Source organism: Onychostoma macrolepis, chromosome 19, assembly GCF_012432095.1.
Source record: "Onychostoma macrolepis isolate SWU-2019 chromosome 19, ASM1243209v1, whole genome shotgun sequence".
NCBI lineage: Eukaryota > Metazoa > Chordata > Actinopteri > Cypriniformes > Cyprinidae > Onychostoma > Onychostoma macrolepis.
Genome location: NC_081173.1, coordinates 2,042,107 through 2,064,440, shown reverse-complemented (window position 1 = coordinate 2,064,440; position 22,334 = coordinate 2,042,107). Strand labels below are relative to the sequence as shown.

Sequence of the window (22,334 nt, the reverse complement as noted above, 5' to 3'; positions counted from 1 at the left end):
AATTAGTCATTACTTTAATTCCACAAGCTGTTGTTTTGTCAATATAAACTGTTTTTAGACTAATGAGAAAGTTTTGAGTTCTGAAACTCAATGTTGTGTTTTTATAGTACAATGACCTCTTACATGTCAAAAGATCAAGGGAATTTTAGTTTCTCAGTTCATGACCCCTTTTAAGACCAAGCAGAAACCTACGCCTTCCTTTGGTAGTGGGTGGAACTAATGTGCAAGCGGAAATCTTATTTGCTAATGCCCACCGCCCACAACTAATTTCAGCAAATCAGTTTGGGCAAATGCAGTCAACGAAAAATGACTTCGTATTAGGAATTAAGATGCTTTAGTGCTCCGCTAGGCTTCTGTATTTGGAAATTTTAAAAACAATAAACGTTAATCAATTTTTACTTTCCAGTCATATCATCTGCATAGTTAATTGCAGAGATGGCAAAAAGTACATACATCCTTCACACAAGTAGAAGTACAGATACTCATATTTAAAAACACTTTGGTAAAAGTGGAAGTGCTGACTACACTTTTTTACACAAGCGAAAGTAAAGAAGTATGGGCTCTGACATGTACTTAAGTAAAAAGTACCCATTACTACTACCTGTTTTAGTGTCACACTGGTAACTGGACCTCAAGACATATTGACACATTAATACAAAATAACTTACATTTAAAATTTTGTTGAGCTAATGAATCAAGGCTGCACAAAAACCATGTAGAACAGGGAAGGACTGGGACAAAATTTCAGGAAAGTTTCAGAAAATCTCAGACTCATCCAGGCCATCCCATACACCCACAACAAATTCTGAAACCACAGACAACCCTATTTTTGTGTATGGCCATCACGTTTTTAAAAAAAAGGTTTAATAAAATAATTAAAGGTTCTCTCTTGAATTGCACCTTCACTTTAATTTTCCTTTTTAGTCTCTTCATTTCCATGATAACTCTCTGCATCTTACTTTGTGTGTTTACGTGGGTTTTTTTTTGTCTTTTTTTTTACAAATGTTCTTGTACCTGTCACTTTTCCCCATCAGCCATCTGTTATGAACAAAAATGTCTCCACCTTTTTGCAAAACAACCACCTCATTGTATTCTGTTTGCAATAACATAACTTTATTTTAGTTCCATTTAAAAGTATCACATTATGACCGTGTGTTGTTGTTTTATCTTAAAATGACTTAAATACTATAATTTAACAAAACTATATTTTCTAAATTGCCTAAATGTCAAAATTAGAACAATAATTACATCATGACAATATCTTTGCAGAAAAATCCTAATACTGAACATGTTATTGCATTATCACAAGTCATATGTTTCTCTTCCCAAAGTTAACCATGGTTTATTACAGTAAAAGTATTGTAGCCGTGTTTTTTTGGCAGATTGATTACACTCTGTAGCAAAACCATGGTTAATTTGTGGTTACCATGGTTTAACTATAGTGACCATGGTTTTTGGTTTTAATTTCTGTAAGGGCTGTTATCTGCCCTAGCTCCCTCTAAACGTATTATAAAACAATGTTTTATAACATTTGTTTGCTGAATTACTACTGTAACTTTACAGTAGATAATAAAAATGTCCTTTAGCATACAGTATTTTGAGTGATGATAGTAATTTAGTTTAGTTTAGATTACAGTATTATTAATATTCTAAAGATAAATGTCACTTTAAAGGACATAATTGAGAGGAATCTGTCAAGTTATATTCCTATTTAACACTCATAATTTTATGTTTTTAAAGTTAAGTTTAAAAGGCATACTCTCCCATACCTGGCTCTGATCAAGTATAATATATTGACTCCATCACATAAAACAGACTGAAAAATAGTGTTTAATTAATTTACTATTTAAAGAAAAATAATATAGTTGACTTTTAAATGCTGTTGAAATTTTCAGTAAGGTATTTCAAATGTTCCAGCTTAAATGATTTATTCATTTAGCACAACGCAATGTATTATTATTATAAAAAGAAATTCTGTATCGAATAGAATGTTTAAAATCTTTCGACTTACTTTAATAAAGGCCACTTTCCAAAATGGAAATGCATCTATTTCATAGAATGACGCAACAGCAACAGTATTATCTATGCTGTGGTTGGAGTTGGCAAAAAATCTGAACAACCATTTTAGTGATGTAAAATAAACTGGTTTAATCTAACATTCATTCTGGAGGACTTTATCAGTCAGCATAGATGTTGAATTTCACGTTTCGACACTAGTGTGCCTGTGAGTGCTAATGACGACAAACCTTTCATCTGTCAGAGTCTGGAGAAACCCTTTGCCATCCCAAGCAACACCCATGTTCTTCGGTGTTTACGCACCAAATCGCCTTTCATTGGGGTGATGGGGGACAGTAAGACTGTATTCTCAATCTCTCTCTCTATCTTGTTAAAAAAAAAATAAACAAAGAACATGCCTGCACATGTCTAGTCTAAGACAAGAAAGACCAGTGGCTGGGGTCATGTTTAGAGCTCAGACTAACCGCTGCCAGCTGCTCGGAGATTCCCCGACATGCTCATCAAGCTATCAGTTCTGGGCATGAAGAGCACAAAGCAAGCAACTGCACCAAAGAGAAAGCCGCCCATCACGAGGAATACAACTGTCATTGAATTATGTCTCTGAGAAGAGCAGCTATTTCTGCTCACAGAATCAGTTTCCAAAAAAAAACACTCAAATACGTCTCTGTAGAGACACAATGTTTCACATGTTGCTTCTGAGTTTAAACAGCACCCTACGATGTTAAAGAAAAATGCTTTATTTAATAATAAAATAAACTTTAAAACAGTTTAACTTTGAACAATATACTTCAATAACTAACCAGTTTTATTTGGTCTCTTTAATGACGCTGCAAAATGCAACAAAGCTGGCATAGATGTAACAGATGAAAATTAAATCAGGATTATAATAAAAAAAAAATGGTCCTGGTTATTAGTATCATTGCAGTATTGTTAGAAATGTGCTAGAAATGCTCAAAACATTATTAAAAATTAAAACTAATATATTTTAATAGGCTAATTAAAATAACTTTTTCCTTCTGTCTGAATTTCTGCATTTCAGACCTAGTCTCCCACTCAGATGTTTTAGCTTCTCCTCATTCAATACATTTTTACTAAATCAGGACTTTCTATGTTTTTATATACACTTTTAAAGAAAAACCATACTTTCAGTTAATTTGCTATTTATTTATACAGTTTGTGTTTTACAATACATAATACTATAGTAACAGTGGCTGTCTACTAATAACGCAGTGTCTACCATCAAGCCAAGCATTTTAGTTCTATTCATTAATACATTCAAATTCAAAAACTGGGCCATGATCATTAGATTTTTATTCCATGTGATAATAAATGTTTTATCATATAAAGCAGTTTCACGTTTCATGATTTCTAGCTCACTGTGCCTGAAAAGTCAAAAAGTGTAGACGCATAACCCACAAAAATCCAAATAGTTGCCAAGTTGCAAAAAAGGCCCACACACTGTGGGGATGAAAAACAAAAAAACAAAAGCAAAACAAAACCACACATACACATAATAAAATAATTTGGTAACACTTCATTTTAAGGGTACAGCATAATGCATTAGTTAAGCATGAACACACTAGATTAACTTAACATATAATAAGGGCATCTTAGCCATTGAAGGATCCACATTCATGTGATAAATAAGCAAGATTAAGCTAGTAATTAATGATTAACCAAATGTAGAGTAAATGTCTTTTAGCCATTATTTGCAACTTAGCAAACCATATATTATTTTTGTGTTGTAACGCACTTGAGCATATTTCAGTTATTCAGCATCTATGAAGTTAACTAAACAATATTAAGCTATAACTATGTTTAATTAGCGCTGGTTTTACAGTTATAAATTGCTAAAATAGTGTAATAAAGACAGTTTAACCCCTGTTCTAAAGTGAAAGTTACAGAGGTCTTGGGGTCAGAAAGCCTAAAAAAGATATCAATAATTGTGGACAACATGCATTGGAGAAAAACATTAATTTCATCATGAGATTTTCTTCTCACTTTCAATTGATTTACTTCAATGATAGGTTAGAATTTTGTGAATTTTTTGAACGAAGAATCAAAAGGATAAACAATACAGATTTATTATCACAGCCGCCATTGCTCATATTTATAAAGGGTGCCAATATTAGTGGAGGGCACTGTACATCCACATTAATTATTGCACTTATTGAGTGATATTCAAGTTTATTGACTAGAATAAGCCAATAATTATGGCTAAACTGCCACTAATATAGTACTAAATAAAGATAATTTGACCCCCTGTTTTAAAATGAAAGTTATATCCACAATTATGGCACTTATTGAGTGGTCTCATTGTTATGTAGGTATTATTAGGTAACTTTTACAGACACATTACTTTTTTTGTTCGTTCAGATAGATGCTGAAACGTACAATATGGACATACTGGCAACAATTATATGTAAACATTATTACATTTTTACAGCTACATTTTTTATCATAAAATTTCTGTATTTCACTTTTACCACTTTATAGATAAATGCTATATCCCTAAACTCAACCCCAAACCCAAAACTTAACCGTGCAATTCTCTCATTGTTTTAAGATGACTCTTATTTGGAATTGGAATTGCAATTAGGCACTGAAGAAGGTACAAAACATTTGTTTTTTCTTGGTAAAGCTGTGGTTTTCATGTCACAATTGCTTCTTTGTTGTCTTTATTCATCCTCATCACATGTAGGCCTTTTAGTATTTCAAAGTGCCTCCAACTGACATATGATACTGCACCAGCACAGGACCACAGTACTTTATTATAAGCGATTCAATATCTTTGGTCTTGCATGTGATGACAAACAGGCATTCGAGTGAGAAACCTCATTCTCCACATGCATGGAAAAGATCTGATAGAGCCGCCACTGTCTGACACAGGGTCGTGCTCTCTGTAGACGTCTGAGCGCATACACCACATCAAATGAAGAGCCAGAGCTCAGTGCATAAAGAGTTCAGCATTTTTACACTAAAGGATTTAGGATTTAGATCAATTTCTAAAGATTGCGACAGTAGTTGTTTTTTGTTTTTTTTATGTAGACCATCTTACGTCATATGGGGCTAAACATAGAGCTGTGCAGTTTCTGTGTTCACTTACTCAAAAGCTATTGTCAATGAAACAATACCTCAAACAACAGGGAACGTGACTGGATTCATACGGAGCTGATAACTATATAAATGTGTTCCTGCTCATATTTGCATTTACAATCAATCACGGTTCAAATTCAGCCGAACAAGGGCAAACGCTCTCAATGCCAAATCAACCCTGTCTCTAAGCAACTCGGCCTACTTCAATCTGTATGCATTCACAAACTGCTAATTCACAGTTTCCTTTAGAGAAGAAAAATGAAGCCTTCTGGAAAATTCTGTTGTTGGATTTTCTTTCAGCACTTTTAATGCAGATGTGGAATAATGGAGTGTCCAGGAAACAAATCCAAGAAAACAAGATCAAACATCACCTTTAAATAACACAAGCCCACTGTTCAGAGATAAAAACACATTTTTCTCCTCAGTTTTCCTGGGATTATGAAGCACAATTCGATTGTTCAGATTCCCTTCAAATCTAATTTGCTTCATTTGGCTCATAGCGCTGGAATCCCAGTCAGAGTGAAAACAAACAGTCCATTCTCTCCAACCGGCTCGAACAATCACCACTGTAAACAACTGCATTTTCTTTCACTTCTTTCTTCTCTGCAGCCTTTCCAGGGTTTTGACAAAGTGATACAGAATCAAAAACATACATTGACATTTGCATTTAACTAACCGTGACCTGCCAGTGTTCCTTCTGATGGCAGTTCAACAAATATTGATTAAGGTGCAGTATGTAATATCGATTAGCAGAACCTGCGATCTCAGCTGGTTACAACTGGCAACCACGGGTATCAAAATCCTATAGGCCAAACTGTCAGTAGGCGGAGTCACACAGATCAAAACAAAAACAGAACATTCGGACACGGAACGCACATTTCAAAAGCAGAATAACTGGCTGTAGCATTGTTTTTCTGAGAAATAAATGTGTGAACATAACATTTTCCTGAATATTTGCAAACATATTACGGTATTTTTATGCTTTAGTACAGTCCAAAAAATGTTTATATATAATATACAGTGTGTGTGTGTGTGTGTGTGGGTTGGTATTTGTGGTTTACGGGGACACAAATTTGTTTAATGACATGGGTATGACAGAGGTATTACAATTTGAAGGTGGTTTATGAGGACACTGTCTATGTCCCCGTAATTCAAAAGGCTTAAAAAAAAAAAAAAACATACTAAATGGTGTTTTTTTGAAAATCTAAAAATGCACAAAGTCTCCTGTAAGGGGTAGGTTTAGGTGTAGGGCAACAGCACATACAGTTTGTACAGATTAAAAACCATTACGCCTATGGAGAGCTTCATGCATCATCTGAAAGCTGAATAAATAGGCTTCCCATTGATGCATGGTTTGTTAGGATAGGACAATATCGAGATACCACTATTTGTGGAATCCGAGGGTGCAAAAAAAAAAAAAAAATTCTAAATATTGAGAAAATCGCCTTTAAAGTTGTCCATATGAAGTTCTTAGCACTGCATATTACTAATCAAAAATTAAGTTTTGATATATTTAAGTAGGAAATTTACAAAATATCTTCACTTAATATCCTAATGATTTTTTGCATAAAAGAAAAATTTATAATTTTGACCCATGCATTTTTGGCTATTGCTACAAATATACCCGTATATATAATCTTAAAGCACCTTTAAGATTAATAATGAACTGACTGCGACTGAGTAACCGAGTAAAAGAAACAAAGGTTAAACAAGCCATTATTACATTTATACGACCAGGCAAATCAGGCAAATTTTAATGACATGAGTGTAAAAGATGACAATATTCCTTTATAGATGAAATACCCCTTTTAACCACTGCATCCATGTGAAACTGCAGCACTAAGAGCATTTTTTTGCCTCTCATTTACATAAAATGGAGCATTTCTCAACTTTTGACTCTCACCGGTTGCTGTGCTCTGCTGCCAATCCCACAATCCCTGCACAAGCCTGCACACAGCTCCCATAGAGAATGAAAGCGTACTATGGTTTTGGAGTCACAAGGCGACTATTATCTTGGTATAGAATGTGCTATTTTGGTCTATAATGGACAGCAGTGAAGTGTGCATATATCACAAAGCTAAGACATTGAAAATGTAAGACCGGCAACATGATCTATGCAGAGGCAAATTTTTAGCATTGCAAGTGCATGTCCTTCTCTATACACTGTGCTTCTTTAGGCTACTTTGGTAAAAAAAAAAAAAACAAGGGGCAACAGAGTGACCAAAGTCTATAACCACGCACTACAACAGGCAACTATAAAGCACAAAGAATTAAACATTGTATTGCAATAGCATTGTCATTATAAAGTTATGTATTTGACAACTCTTGCACTGTATTTTGCACTTGAGCATATTTACTGTGATTTTTCATAAAAAACTGTTTTAATGATGATTGTGAAATGGTAATAGAAACGATCAGGACATTCACTGTGGTTTATCGTGAAACCGGTAACCATTGCATTCCTTGAAAGCGTTTTCATGTGTAGAGCATGTTTCAGGCCTGAAGTATATTTACATTTTACATTTATGCATTTGGCAGACGCTTTTATCCAAAGCGACTTGCATTCAAGTTACAGTTTTTACATTTTATCAGCTCTTGCTTTCCCTGGGAATCGAACCCATGATCTTGGCGTTGCTAGCGCCATGCTCTACTATTTGAGCTACAAAAATTGCTTCTTATATACAGTATGTAAAATCGATCCCAGTTCTGGCCAATGTTCAGATGTGCAGCATCTGTATGCAGTGTTTGTGAATGTGTGTGCTATTTGCGAGTAGGTTTACAGTTGGTGTGAACAGCTGCAAACTGGGACATCAAGTAGTTATGAGAAACCTAGTGTTTCGGTCAATCATTTGGACCACATTCAAGCAACTGGCCAACTGCTTCCTTGGCCACTATAGTATAATTACAAACCTAATAGCAGAAAAAAGGCTTCCACTGCACAAATGACTGCTAGATATTGTTAGATACTGTCCTGGTATTCGTTTAAGCACTTTACAGCACCATGTAAAAACCTTGTTTTATGAATATGGTTTACATTCAGTAGCATGTCATACATGGTAAAAAAAAAAAAAAAAAAGACAGTGAATTTAACGGTAAAAACCTGTTAAATGGTTAACAGTAAGTTCCCCTACTATATAAGGTGAAAAACTGTATTGGCCATTACATGTAATTTTACGGTAGTATACCGTGTTTGCTAGTGAAAAAGGACGTATAATTTACAGTGAGTAACCGTAAATTGACATTCCCAGAATTCCCTGCGTTACATTTCAAATTTGATGTATTTTTGTTGAAATAACTGTTTCTTCTTCTTTTTTTCTAATCAGTTGTGTACATTAGGGTTGTATGTTACACCTAATGTTGTTAAAAGTGTTTATTGCATTATTTCAGTTTCATGTGTGTTACCATGATGGTGTTTAGTGTGTGTGTGTGTGTGTGTGTGTGTGTGTGAATGACACTGTGCACCTTCTATATATGTTAATATTAAAAAGCTGCTTGTGATAGGCTTTGGTTTCATCATGAGACTTTCTCATCACCACCTGCTATTGGTGGTTGTCAGTGTATTACAAAGGTACAAAACAGATTTCAGTACTTTAACAGGTTGGTGTATTAATATATCAGTTAATGAAATTACGGTATTTAACTGTAAATTTAAGTTAAAACCGTAAAAATTCAAACGTTGCTACCATATTTTTTACAGTAAAATTCTGGCAACCACAGCTGCCGTTTTTTTACCGTAAATTGTACAGATTTTTTTTTTTTTACAGTGTACATTACTTCGTCAGAAAATTGGATCTTAAAATAATTTCTGTGAAATGGCACTATCAGTGAGAAGTAGTGAAAATGTTTGGCTGTGAAGCTTTAGAAAGTGACTCCACTGACTGCTCGCCTCTTCACTACTGGGACTTATTAGGACATTCTTTATTACCCTGCTTTAAAACCGTCTACGACTAAAGGAATCTGACTTCACAGCAGAGAATGTTTCTGAGCATCTTACGCTTTGATGAATTTGGCAGAATCAACACTTGAAAAGTTTAACATTTGAACGGACCCAAGCAGAATAAATGACACTACTGTATTCAGTAGAGCTGCTTATAGCTGAATTGAACTTATTGCATTATTAATTAATTTTTCACGGTTATTGAACTGAACTGAATCAACACTGAACTGACCAGAGCTGAATAAAGACACAATTGTCGTGCCACAGCTGCTTTACAACAGAATTTGGATTGGTCTCATTTTTGGAGTTTGCATCATTGATTCTGTTACTTTCCTGTTTAAAACATCGAAGCTGCTTTGAAACAATATGTACTGTATAAAACACTATTAAGCTTGACAGAGAATCATCCCTTTAACATACTTTTATCAGTAGAAATGTCTAGATATATTCTACAGTTCTGCATCTGTGTGCTACAGGATCTGATTTACAGGTTTCAAATGGCCACATGCATGGTATCTGCACTGCGCTCTGTGAATATAAAATGGCTGTGTGTGTGAAACACAGCTGAGTGTAAAATTAAAATGAAAGTGCAATTAAACCGGCAGGATACATTTTTTATTTTTTTTATTAAATGTGCATTTACTGGACCCGTCCATGATGCTGCAGTGTAATGCAGAATCAAATGCAGTGTAAATGCATGTAAATCAAACATGAACACAACGTTTCAAAGGTTTATTTTAAGGTCCAATTCTCTCTATTAACTACAACATTTTACCTCAAACTCCATTACTGATTATTAATAGTTATTAATGTTGTAATTACGTTTAGGTATGGGGTCGGATTACAGTCATGCTGAATAAGGCATTAATATGTGCTTTATAAGTACTCATAAACAGCACTTATTCATAGTGATGCATTGACTGCAGTTGCATCCACAGACACTGCAGATATTCTCTTATCTCGCGTTTTTGTTTTGGTTTAGGGTAGGGTTCAGTACAGTATGTTATTTTCACATGTGGTAAATCACATGTGCCTTTTAATATTTCAATTCCAATCTGCTGGGATATGTACAAACATTGCCAGATTCATGTTTGTCTGTTTCAGATCACCAGTCACTGGACATTTCACTTTAAAAGTGTTGTTAAACAATAAGAAAATGTAATATCATTTTGAAATTAGAAATGTCATCACAGGCACATTTTTTTTTTTTTTTTCTCAATAAGCCAAGCTTGACAGAGTTGGTCATACAGTAGTATTGCATTATTTAACTAATAAAATGTAAACTGTTCGGCAAGTGTTATTGTAGTTTTCAGTAGACTGTTGAGGTCAAAGATTGTTGTAGTTTGGTAAGCTAACATTACATTTAATCACTGAATCATATATACATTTAAGAACTGAAAACTATGAAGTCAATAAAATGCCATTTAATCAAGAGAAAAAAGGGAAAGAAACAAGGAGATGTTTGTGTGGGTTTCACCTTTAGCCCTGAGGTCTTATCTAAAAACAGGTTTCGAGGCTGCTTTTTTCAGTGTTGCATTATTCTTAATGGCCCAGACGATTAAAATGATAAAAGAATGATAGACATGGAACTTGCAGGCCAGCCAAAGGTGCAGACACATTACTGTAGGACAGGCTGATGACGCAAGAAAGAGAGAGAAGAGAGATAAGCCACTGAATGAATAAATGAGCAGCTGAAGAGATGATTAGACTGATGCCATTTTGACTCTGTCCTATCTGACAACGACAAGGAAAAACCTTCAAGCCTTAGAAACATGTGCGCTCAATGCCTTAGGCCTTGTCCACACTACATCCACTTCTGATTTGGTTTTCAAATCTGATATCTCAAAACTCTCCACTGTTCAAGTGATGAAATCTGATCTGTTCGTTCAGATAGTCTAATGCTGAATATCTAGTGTATCCACATTGGTTGCCATAATAACTTTGGGCATTTCCACAACAGAAAAATCTCTGGGGAGGCGTTTGACGACCGGATTTTGCAAGCTCTGGTTTGACGGTGTGGAAGTAGTTGAGTCGGGTTGAATGAAGTGGGAATCCCTAAAGCAAAACTGGAAACGTTTCTTTGGAAGCCCCCACTAGAGAGATGGATGTCTACATCACAATGCATTGCAGCACATATCGATTACATGAAAGCATCGCTTTTACACATCTTTGCATTTTTCTAAACATCCTTGTGATGCACCATCTCTACTGACATTAATCAGTTTGCAGTCTTCTCTAAAACAGAGTAAACTCAAGCATGTGGCATTAGTAGCCAAGAGACTACCCTTAAGCAGTCCATGTGGAAAAATGTTTATAATAAGTTTATAAAGAATGTTTATAATAATATAATATACTATAATATAATAGTGCTGTCAAACGATTAATCACATCCAAAATAAAATGTTGTTTACATAATGTGTGTACTGTGTATATTTATTTTCTATACATATACATATACATATACATATACATATACACACACACACACACACATGCATGAATACACTGCAGCTCAAACGTTTGGAATCAGTAAGATTTGTAATGTTTTTTAAGGGAGTCTCTTCTGCTCATTTCTTCGATCAAAAATACAGAAAAAACAGTAATATTGTGAAATCTTATTGCAATTTCTAATATTGGTTTCTGGTTTTAATATACTTTAAAACAGAATTTGTTTCTGTGACGCAGCGCTGAATGTTCAGCATCATTACTCCAGACTTCAGTGTCGCATGACCCTTCAGAAATCATTCTAATATGCTGATTTATTATGAGTGTTGAAACTGTTGTGCTGCTTCATATTGTTTTTTTGGATGTGATACTTTTTTCTTTGATTATTTGATGAATACAAAGTTAAAATGAGCAGCATTTGTTCAAAAAAGAAATATTTTCTAACAATATAAGTCTTTACTATGACTTTCTATTCATTTAATACATCCCTCCTGAATAAAAGTATTAATTTCTTTAAAAAATGTACTGACTCCAAACTTTTGAATAGCATTGTATATTGTAACACAACATTTATTTTTTAAAATAAATGCTGTTCTTTTTAACTTTTTATTAATCAGAGAATCCTAAAAAAGAAGAAAAAAAAAAAAAGAAAAAAAAAGAAAAATAAATAAATAAATATATATATATATATATATATATATATATATGTAACAGGTCCCAAAAAAATATGAAGCAGCTCAACGGTTTACAAAATTGATAATAAATCAGCATATTAGAATGATTTCTGAAGGATCACGTGACACTGACGACTGGAGTAATGATGCTGAAAATTCAGCGCTGCGTCACAGGAATAAATTATATTTCAAAGTATATTAAAATAGAAAACTGTTATTTTAAGTTGCAATAATATTTCACAAAAGAACAGCTTTTTTTCTGTATTTTTGATCAAATGGATACAGCCTTGATGAGCAAAAGAATCTTCTTCAAAAAACATAAACAAATCTTACTGATCCCAAACTTTTGAGTGTATATTTCAGAAAAATATGCTATCTTTAAATATTAAACGGAGTGTATTTACACTAGTGCAAATAGCCCGCCTTGTTGCTAGAGACTATTTACACTAACTCCACCCACCAACGTGTGATCGGGCAAGACAACGCTGCAAAAGACTATTGTCAAACATCAGTTCCTGTGGTGAAGACAGTAAATCATGTACTTTTTAACTCAATCAACCCAAGCTCAAATCCGCATTTTGACAAACTGTTTTTCTCCCTTTTTAAATCTCATATCACATCGGAAAGGCATTTATTTTCAATAAAAATGATGGAAATAAACAAAAAGTTGAAAAAGTATTGGGTATTTAAAAATTTGAACTAAAATGATCATTTACACTCAATACATTATTATTGCATACTGTTTTATAATGTTTATGTTAATATTTGCAATAAGTAGGCCTATATAAATAGCAGACAATCCTGCTATTTTAAGTGTAAATTGAATCTATAGCTATTTGCACAGTGTAAATAGCATATCGCTAAAAGTCATAAATATCATCTATCGCTAATATGCTATTTTTACTTAGTATCATCTATTGCACTTAGTGCAAATAGCTGCTGCCTATATTAAACAAATTAATATATAATATAAATTATGAATATAAATCCAGTGTGCAGCCCTGAGATTGACAGCTGGCACTGAGTGAATTAATCTGCATTATAGCCTATAAAAAAAATAAATACACTTTAAAGATTATATATGATTAATTATTGTTGCCAAGTTATCTAGACTTTGCTTGCTTACAGTGCTTTGTTTTATGGAGCGGTTTGTTAGATCGCGATCTATCTAATTTGTTTGTCTAATGAAGTGCAGACAGATGTATAAAAGTACACAAGTCACACCGTAATTTAAACGTGGCAGACTTTAATGGAAAGTAAAACAAAGGCAGAATACCGTCTAACTCCAGGCTGGCACAGTACTGACAAACGAATGCAAACAAATGCAGAGCACCGTAACTTAAAGGAACACTCCACTTTTTTTGGAAATAGGCTCATTCTCCAACTCCCCCAGAGTTAATAAGTTGAGTTTTACCGTTTTTGAATCCATTCAGCCGATCTCTGGATCTGGCGATAGCACTAGCATAGCTTAGCATAGATCATTGAATCCGATTAGACCAGTAGCATCGCGTTCAAAATGACCAAGAGTTTCGATATTTGTCCTATTTAAAACTTGACTCTTCTGTGGTTATATCGTGTACCAAGACCGGCGGAAAATTAAAAGTTGCGATTTTCTAGGCTGATATGATTAGAACTATACTCTCATTCGGCGTAATAATCAGGAACTTTGCTGCCGTACCATGGCGCAGCAGGTGCAGTGATACGCAGCGCCTGAAAGCAGTCCCCAGCCAGGTAACTGGTTATAATAAAGCTGGGGAGTACTTTCAGGCGCCATGCGCATCACTGCGCCTGCCGCGCCATGGTACGCAGCAAAGTTCCTGATTATTACGCCGGAATGAGAGTATAGTTCCTAGGCAAATCGACCTAGAAAATCGCAACTTTTCATTTTCCGCCGGTCTTAGTACACCTATATAACTACAGAAGAGTCAAGTTTTAAATAGGACAACATCGAAACTCTTGGTCATTTTTGAACGCGATGCTACTGGTCTAATCGGATTCAATGATCTATGCTGCTATCGCCAGATCCAGAGATCGGCTGAATGGATTCCAAAACGGTAAAACTCAACTTATTAACTCTGGGGAGTTGGAGAATGAGCCTATTTCCAAAAAAAGTGGAGTGTTCCTTTAATTTGAGCTTTCCAAAACAAAATCAAAGAGCGGTAACTGATGTTATACTGTGTTCTGCCTTGGTTTCTCTGGGGCTTTTCTCCATGATACTTATACACATGATAAAGGAGGTCATTAATGTCCCAAAATGATCAATAACTCATTTTCAACCAAAAACAAAGTTATGGCGTTTTGTCTTTGCACGGCAGCTGCTGTCACTATAGACGGGTCTGTAAAGTCTATAAAGATGTAGGCTAATTTACAATGAGGAGTAGGGCGTGAAAATTACATCTACAGAGGAACACAGCATTTTCCTAAAATTATATTAGAGGAAAGAGCTCAGATCCAAAAACTAGCAAGATGTTTACGGTCTATAGTTGTGTATTGTCTACATACTGTAGGCAGCTATAACTTCTCAAGCTAGTCGCATACCACATGAAAAAAAGTTTTGCAGTCCTTCTGTATTTGCATACTCTAGTTCAACTTCATGGAAAAAAACATGCACAACACAAACAAAAATGTTAGAAAGTACAATATAGTATGCAGTTTAGTGTTATAACCTTGTTATAACTAAAAACGGTCCACACAAAATGTATCATATAGCCAAGGTTGAAGTCAATGGTTACATTAACATTATGCTAAGCAGCTTCTGGGGTCATAGCTGGGTGCATATGCTCATAGAAAACAGCATGTTCAAATTTTAAAGATGTAGTGCATCATAGTTTACACAAAATTTAAATCATTCACAAAAACACAGATTTATTCAGGAACGAAACACCATATGTTTGGCTTTGTATGGAGCCATTTTCATAGATTTTCACTATTTTCACCATTCACTCCCATCCCCTATTGCTAGTATTGTTTCCATAATGCAAAACATATCACAGTACAAAAACATATTCAAAAAGACAGTAGCAATCACTTTCCCAGTGTAAAACCATTTTGTATTCAGCCCACAGTCTGGTTATGAAGACACACAGACAAGTGCTACTCATCCACAAGAATGCATGTAAACAAACCAGACTTACCTGTATTTAGGTGAACTAATGCACGATACAGACAAAGATGACTTTAGTCTGAAGAAAATAGAATGCTTTCACTTTCCACAAGTGAATCTTACAGAGAACCTTTCAAAGACCTTTTTGTTTTTAACAGAGCTAAATTAAACTAGGCATGAAAGAAAGGCTGCCAAATTATGTTTCCTAATAAGATTCTGCAGTTAAATTCATTCCCTTATGGAACAGAAAACTATCTGTGCCACATGAATATACGACTACTGTATTAGAAATGCATTTGAGGAATTATTGATTTACAGTCATTGGAACACAAGGCAGGCCACAGAAAACGCCAGACATGATTTTAGGGACAAGGGAAGTTAAGATAAGGACACATAAATCATAAATACAACCATACATTTATGTAATTACAGTTTGTAAAAAGATGGCACTGTGTACAGCATCATGAGAAATATCACACCGACTTGATGGAAATATTTGTATTTTACTTTATAATTTTTTCATGCAAGAGCAATTGTCCCATGCCAGACAAACAAAGAGAGATCTGACACCTGTAAATGAAGTCCTTCATATGCAGTTTAGGTCGACCTAATGTAAATAATGAAAGTATTTATTGTGTTAACTCGATTCAAGTTTTCAATCACACTTTATTTTAAAGTCCAATTCTCGCTATTCACAAACCAATAACTATGACTTTTGCGTCAATAAACTCCTAATTTGCTGCTTATTAATATTTAGTAAGGTAAATATTAAGGTATTGTGTAGGATTAGGGATGTGGAATATGGGCATGCAGAATATGTGCTTTATAAGCACTAATAAACAGCCAATATGTTAACAATAGGCATGCTAACAACCTGTCCTCCAACCAATACGCCCGTATAGGTCGTTTGTCCAAATCCCTGAAATACGACCCATCAGAGCGTATACTACAATTGCACCCCTATCGACAACAGGACATTTTCATATTAATGTTTTGTACTGTTTTATCTGCGTCATAGTTCGGGTTTCGTGTAGCTCGGTTGGTAGAGCATTGCGTTATACGACGATATGCAATTACGTGATCATGCGATCATGAGTTTGATCCCAGAGAACGCACGCGCTCATAAAATGTGCACTAAAAATCATGATTTTGCATGATTCCTGTAAGGGGTAGGTTTAGGGGTAGGGTTAGGTGTGGTCATTCGTACGAATTAGCCACCTAGTAAAATATGTACGAATACTGTGAGATCGGTGTAAAAAGTCCACACATTGCATTTAAATAAACACGCATTTTGATTGGTAATGACAGTCATACGTCATTTCATGACGACAGACGCAACACGAGACTGTCATTATTTTTACGCGTGCTAGAGGGCGCTTAACTTTAAAACGTAAATATAGGTCGTAATAAGGGCTTGCACAAACGACCTATAGGGTCGTTTTTTGTTGGAGGACAGGCTCCATGCTAACAAGCAACTAGTTAGTGAGAATTGGTCCCTACACTAAAGTGTTACCAAGTTTTCCTCTCAGATGAAGAAACTGGTGAAGTTGTGCAGGAAGCCCTTATTTAAAGCAAGTTACTTGTGGACAAATCTGAATGCATTACCAATAGAATAATGTTTACTGCATATAACTGTACTTTTAATGACACAGTTGGAAAACCATTTTAAAAATTAATATTTTAATAATTAAATTGTACACTATAGTACACTACGTTATCACAATGCCTCACTGTTCATCAGTGTCTGTCAAATGATTTTTTGCATTCATATCCAATCTTGTGTAGGTCCAAGGAAGAGATGTTAAAACGTTTTACTACATTCTCCATGCTGCCAAATGTTGGACATGTTGTGTATGCAATGCAGTGTGCTCTGGTTGTGTACTGCACATTTTGGCCATTTTACCTGGTCATCAGGGTATTCCATTCATACAGAAAATCTGCACACTGTACACACACTGCGAAAACACTACGAGTAGTATGGGAGCATGTTATACCACAGATATGCTACTATTGGAATTTGATAGCAACAACAAATGCTGTAATTACCATGTGGGCAACCTCGAGGAGAGATTTGGGAAAGGCTAAGCTACTTTGACTGACATAAAAACTTTGTTGTGGCACATTCATGAAAAATTCTCAATGTCACAGGAAAGTTGATGAAAGAAAAGTCAGTAGAAGACTCAATGGTTTTCAGGGAGATATCTTACAAGAAGTTGTTTTGTTGGGTGTGTTCCCAAGAAGCTATTTTTGTGAAAAGACAAGCAGAGATTACAGTATGCGATGTTCCACTAAGCACAAGTGACAAATGGCAAATTCAGATCTGTAATTTGTGTTTTGACATTTGAGTCTATCTGCATGTTCCAGGATGAAACTAAACCGCCAAAACGAGAGTTTCCTCCATGTTGCATTTTTGGCCAAGAAGTTATGACGTTTAAATCTTCTATTGGTCCAAAGCAGTCTCACTAAATACATTCACGGGTCACCACACTTGAACTTGACAATTCTATGTATATTCGCCATACTTTGTTCACATAAATTCATACGAATAGAACAGAAAGGAACACAAAACAATTCATAAGTGGTGTTGGTATAGATATCTCCTCATATTGCCAACTGACATGTTTTCTAATGTTACTTTTCAGCTTTATTTTTCTTATAAATGGCCCACAACCTATTTATGAATAACCATACCATATAATCAACTAAGAAACCACTACACACAATAAAGACCGACTTACACAGATGCAAAAACCTACTGACAGTCTTGCAAAAGATTATTATATCGTCTCTAATCACAAAATGTCTGGGCCGTGTTGATATGTAACGTCACTGCTTTTTTTCATATTTATTCATGTAATTTTGTGATTTCCAAACTTTTTGTCAGCCAAACCACTTCAGCATAAAATATTTAATTGAAAGACCCCTGAGGAAGTTCATATTTTAATAACTGAACAAGACATTTGCTTATTCAGAGTTGTCTGGTGTCAGTTAATGGTCACATTCACATGCAGGTAAAAAAAATAAAAAAAATACTATTTTTAGCGTTCAAGTGTTTTATTTAATTTATTAATTTTTTTAAATTTAAAAATCAATTTGTTTTATTTTACATTTTCATGATTTATTTAATTATTAGCTTTTTATCAGTTAGCTTTTTATTCAATCAAACCCACTGCAGATCTTACATTAAACCCAGTTTGGGAAACCCTGGTGTAATCCAGTCTTTAATGCATTTCATGATGTTGATGTCAAAGAATGAAATAGATTTTCTTTCTCTGCTTTTGTATATCAGTGTGGTACATTTAAAAAGTAAGGTAAAATGTAATCTAAAAAGAAGTCACCTAAAAATAGTAACCAAAATTATGTTACTAACTACAGTTTTCATCAGGTAATCACTAATCTCTAATCTCTAGCACGCTCTATTCTAATTTTATTTTATCTATCTCTTCTTTTTATTTAGAAGACAAACAAAGCACACATTTGACCCTCCATCAATTGCATATTTATTCTCTAACTGCTAGTTTTTCTTGTAAAACTAACACTAGCTTTCTTTTTTCTATATTCCATCTACTCGTTTTCATGTTTTGTTTTTTTACTGTGTACTGCGTTAAGATAACCAAGACTTGTAATAGCACTTGCATGTTGTTGCTCTTTTGTTGGTTTTGATTGCATCTAATGTCCTCATTTGTAAGTCGCTTTGGATAACGGACTACAATTTGTAAGTAATCTACCCAGCCCTGCATACTTCACAATATTAATACTCCTCATATTGTGAACTCTGGTCTGATTTCCTCTATTTTATTATCACGGCTTATTTCATTAAGGCATTTTTATACAACTTGGAATCTATTAAAAGTACCTATTGAAACTGAACACCCTCGGGCCCTTCACAGACTGACAGGCGCTCTGGGACCGGGAGAGCAGGGACACCCTACAAAGCTTTTAAGGGGGTTTCATATTCCTGAAGTCAGTACAGGCCACTGATGCACAACAATCTTCTTCCTAAACCTTTAGAGACCTTTGCATCCCCTTTTCCAATGCAATTAAATCTACAAAAGCTTGCAGTTAAATGGTAAATTGACATGAAATGCACTTCATTACAAAGACTTCAGTGTCATCTCGCCGACTGCAGTTTTGCCCAGGCTTTTAAATGGATTCACCGATCCACATGGCACACAGCTGACCTGAAATAACCCTCCAGCTGCAGAGAAATTCTCATCTACGGAGAGTCAAGAGGAACACTAATAGTCTCCATATTTCAACATCCCCCTTTCCTTTCGCTTGTCAGTTAAAAACCATTATTATAAATCTTGCATATCACTTATTCAATTGCACACAGAAAAGTGATAACCTGTTCACAGCATCGCCTGTATATGTGTACCGACACATATTGCATTCAAACAGTAGATTTGGCTATTTCTTACGCTCAGAATGGAGTACTAGAATAATGCTTTCTGCATACTGCTCAGTACAAACTGTATGCTTTATGCATAATGCACACTTTTTATGCATTTAATAGTGTTTTGAAACCGTGTGCTGCATGCAATGATAAGCATTTCAATCGCTAGTATGTAAACTCTACATGTTGCATGTTCAATTCAGCAAACACTTTCAGTTTAATGGGCACAATCAAATTTAAAATATAGTACATACAGTTTACAGTTACATGCATACAGTTTACAGTTCACAGATACAGTTTTACTCCATGCAGCCTGCTGTTGTTGCATACTGCATATTTGGCAAAATGCAGTAGGTCATCTGGATATTCCATGTATACAGTATACATAATGCATTCTACAGAAATAATAAGCACAGTATATTAGTATTCCATTGCAAACAAAGTAAATAATTACAGATATAACAGAAAAGTGGGCCTTCCCCTGAAGGCTATGCACAAACAAATGCAACATTTTTTGTTTTAGTAGCTACAATCACACTATGCAGCAATAATAAAAAGCAAATGTTGCATTTTTGGCAGTGTTTGGCTAATACAATCATGTCCTGGTAAATAATCATGACATTTCTTCAAAAATATGTTGAAATGATGCAGTTTCTGTAAGTGGGTCAAACCGTTGGGCTCTGCCCCTGAGCCAGTCAAATAACACTGGCCAACTCTAACACAGTTAAGAGCAAAAAACGGTCGGATGTCATAAAAGTTTATTATAACGTCTGACTAAAGTTTGCAAAAGGGTACACGCATGAACGTATGCATGATCGTATGCGTGCAACCATAACTTTAGCAGCAGCAGCAACAACAACAACCGTGCACCAAGCGCTACATGAAGGATAATGTACATTACACAAAACATTCATATATGAATGTCGACAAGGAATCGTTTTGCTTCGGGGTAAATGCAGGCAAAGGTGATGTTTTTGAATGGCTTCACGACTCTTAATGGTTTTGTCGAAAGACGCTAAAAGTACAGAAAGCCACATCCGCTTGAAACATGTGAAACATTAAATAAGCGCGGTGACATTTCATGTAGTTTAGAAACACTGCAGCTACATATCTATCGGCGCGATACCGAGTTGCACTTGGCTCTCGATGTTTTTAACACGGATGCATTTTACAGCAAAGCAATGCCGTTTTACTTCACACAGACGTCAAACACGGGAAACAGTGACTCACCTCGAAGCTGCAACACAGTCTGTGTGTATGTCCTTTATTAGATATCCCTGTAATATCAGCGTTTGCTCCTGTGATCGGACAGACGTGGCCTGAAATGACCCAGCAGAGCAGATCAACTCCAACATGGACCCGGAGACACACAGAGAAACGTGCAGCTCTCTCATCTGATCGCTGTGGGGAATCAGAGAGCATTTGACGTCTGGCCAAAGATGTTTTAACCCTTTACAGAGTGGCCCACAAACTATAAACGCACACTTTAAATGAACAAATGCCGTAGGGTGAATCTCACGAAAACGAAACATGTCTAGTCATATTTCACGCAAAATAAAGAGATAAGCATCTATAAATTGTGTGTGCGCACGCGCGTTTTTATGACAAATGAGGATATAAATGTGTATAATGAGAAGGGTATGACAGGTATTACAAGGACAAGGTGACTTTTCAGGACATTATGTCCCCACTCTTCAAAACGCTTCTAAATCACACAGAATGGAGTGTATTGAAAATCTGAAATAGCAGACAGTCTCCTGTAAGGGGTAGGGTTAGGTGTAGGGTTGGTGTAGGGCAATAGCACATACAGTTTGTACAGTATAAAAACCATTACGCCTATGGGATGTCCCCACTTTTCACAAAAACAAACGTGTGTGTGTGTGTGTGTGTGTGTGTGTGTGTGTTTACTATGGTTTATGAGGACACAAATGTGTATAATAACATGGGTACTACAAAGTAAACATGGTTTATGAGGACACTTCCAGTGTCCCCGTAAAACAAAAGGCTTAAAAAACATACAAAACAGTGTTTTGTGAAATTCAAAAATTGACAGTAGTTCCCTGTAAGGGGTAGGTTTAGGTGTAGGGCAATAGCACATTCAGTGTGTACAGTATAAAAACCATTACGCCTGTAAAGCACAAATGCTAGACTGTGTGTGTGCGTGCACTGTGACTTTTATTGTATTGCCACAGTGCCCTCAATTCTCATTACACTAACAACAACAACAAAAAATTTATTTAAAGGGTATTTGTACATCATGGTAGTGTTTTTTGTACTCTAATTTATGAAATATGCTGATTTAAATAACAAAAACAATAACAATTTTCCTTTAGTATAAGAAGAATAATGAGAAGATTATAATGAAATGTGCTTCATATCATATCTGGACGCTGGTGGTCAAGTTGTTACTGATATGAAGGTTCAAAGCCCATAAAAGCTAAAACACAGACATGCATAGATGACACATAGATGATGAGCTATAGTATTGAGCCATGATCTTTCAAACAAGATAAAGATCGTGAAACACTAAACCTGAACTGAATTTAAGTGTCCTCACTGTAAGTTACTTTCCATCTGGATAATGTACAGTACGTTCAGCTGGTCCTTATTTCAGAATAAAATCCTTCAGGATGATACATGACCTGGGTTTATTCTGTAATAAAGGCC

At 35.2% G+C, this 22,334-nt stretch overlaps 1 protein-coding gene across 4 annotated transcripts in view; it reads right to left on the bottom strand.

Annotated features, from left to right (window-relative positions):
* The window catches only part of LOC131526168 (thyroid hormone receptor beta), a 114,199-nt gene extending 93,053 nt beyond the window's left edge, over positions 1-21,146 (bottom strand). For 3 of the 4 annotated variants that reach the window (XM_058754308.1, XM_058754310.1, XM_058754307.1), the window contains exon 1: positions 20,898-21,146. The gene's annotated coding sequence lies outside the window, so the exon portion shown is untranslated. The remainder of the gene's footprint in view (positions 1-20,897) is intronic. The other variant, XM_058754311.1, reaches the window with a different exon arrangement.
* Positions 21,147-22,334: the final 1,188 nt, after the last annotated feature.